Below are 2,340 nucleotides of genomic sequence, written 5' to 3'. Positions count from 1 at the left end.
GATATCATGTTTGGTAAAGTGGAGGGTCAGAGACAAAGAGGAAGACCCCAACAATATGGATTGGCATAGTGATGGCGGTGATGGGCTTGGGGGTAGCAGAGATTGTGAGATTGGCCTAGAATCAGGTAGTGTTTCATTCCTTTGTACATAGGGTCACTATGAGTCGGTAACCCACTAGATGGCACCTAACAATAACAATTATTATTTAGTCTTTAGTACTTTTAATTTTCCATTACAGTTTCTTATTTGAATCAATAGTGATTTAGAAATATGTTTCAATGTTCCAAATATATGGATTTTTTTGTTTATATGTTTTCATATGCATGATATTTATTCTCTCTTTTTTTTTTTGATATTTTCTTTTGCCAGCACTTACATATTATTAATTAAAAAATGATTCACATATACTTGAGAATAATAGGGTTTTTTTGTTGTTGTTGTTTTTTAGGGAGCAAAATTTATCTAACTATACAATCTATCTCCACTATCATTTATCTATCTGAGAATCTATCATCTATTTTTCTTAGCCTGAGAATGCATGTATATTATATTTTTTGCATATCTTATTTTTTGCCAGCTTAATTGCTGAATATTAGAGAGCAGCAGGTTGAAAATTTTCACAAATAAATTGTTCAGGTCTCATAAAAGACTGTCGTGGCTGTTGTTTAGTGTTGTCAGGTTGGTTGTGACTCATAGCAACCCTGATAGGGTTTCCAAGGAGTGGCTAGTGAGTGTGAATTGGTAACTTTTGTTTAGCAGTCCAGTGCTTATTCTATAGCACCAGACCAGAATGCCAGAAAAGCGTTTTATCTATCCATCCTAAAAAAAGGAACACATTCTGAATTTAATTAAATGAGACAATATAAGTAAAACACCTATACCTAAAAATAATTCAGTAAATTTTACCTTTGATCCAGAAATAAAAAGTTTTTATTTTTATTTTTTTGCTGGATAGTTCTTCACATATCAGATTGAAAGGATATAGTATTTTTAGTAAAAAGTAATCATATTTTCACTTTATTCTTCAACCAAATATCAATGTGTCTGAGCCTCTTACTGTTTAGGAAGGACTGTGTGACTGGGCATTTAAATCCTACCTTTGTGTGTGCAGCAGTACTCTCCAGGCTGCACACATTACTTAGGGTCTCTCACTGCTGATTCTGTTCTGGTTCCATCATATCCAAAATATATTTTATCGAAATCTTAAGTCTTTTATACAATAGGTGTGTTTTTAAGTGAGTGTTTTTAAACAGTAGCAGAAAATGTTTCTCATATATATCCTTCACATAAACAAGAAAATATTCATAAACTTTATCAGCGTTTATGCCCAACTTTGGAGTTTAATTCGTGTCACAGCACACTCGTGGTCATTATTGCTCACTCATATTGTTCACCACTAGCATTGTATTATATTCAGCAGTATGCTCTGAAAAATAAGTCCATACCTCATTTACTTTCTTCCTGCATATGATATTGTCTTATATTTTGTGTTCAGTGTGTCTATCTTTTTGAAATACAGTGATTTAAATTTGCGTTTACTAGAAAGGATGCTATTTTGAATGATGCCTCTGTATTTTCAGTCTATTTATGTTTGTCAAAAAAATAATGTATTTTATTCTAGAAAACATTATTTGTACTTATTCTGGGAAAAGGTCAATTTGTTTGCTAGAAAGGAAATTATGCTTCTTTTCTAAAAATGATGTGTAAACTTCACTGGTTTCATAACACTACAATAATGCTTCACATAGACAGTGCCAAGTTGAAAAAGGGAAAAATGGATTTCTCACCCAAAATAAAATTAGATTTTCAGATATTCATCACTGGTATTTTCCTTTTGTGCTTTTATGGGAATTACCACATTGGCATTTTCATTAAGCTTATTATATTTAAGTTCACATTTTTTCCCCCATGAGCTGTGGTAATAATATTATGTCAATGAATCCTTTTGAGACGTTTACCCTCATTTATATGTTTTGGCTATTTATAATAGTATGATGGTGGTGGTGTGCCATGGAGTCGGTCCTGACTTATAGTGACCCTGCATAGAGTTTCCAATGCTTTAAACCTTTACAGGAGCAGATATTTTTGAACTGCTGATCTTGAGTTTAGCAGCCTGACTAGTAACTACTTAGCTACCAGAGCTCCTTGTATAATAGTATAGCGACAATGAAAAAAGCAAATTAAAGCATAAAATAATTAATATGAAATAGACAAAAATTAATTCTAGGTAAGGTTAACTGTACACTTTAGATGAAAAACCTTTAGAAATATAAGTATTGTAATTAGCTTAAGTTGTTGTTGTTGTTGTCAGGTGCCATCAAGTCGGAACCGACTCATAGC

Source organism: Chrysochloris asiatica, unplaced genomic scaffold (genome assembly GCF_000296735.1).
Source record: "Chrysochloris asiatica unplaced genomic scaffold, ChrAsi1.0 scaffold00512, whole genome shotgun sequence".
Taxonomy (NCBI): domain Eukaryota; kingdom Metazoa; phylum Chordata; class Mammalia; order Afrosoricida; family Chrysochloridae; genus Chrysochloris; species Chrysochloris asiatica.
The sequence above is the reverse complement of the archived record's forward strand: the minus strand, read 5'-3'. Positions refer to the sequence as shown.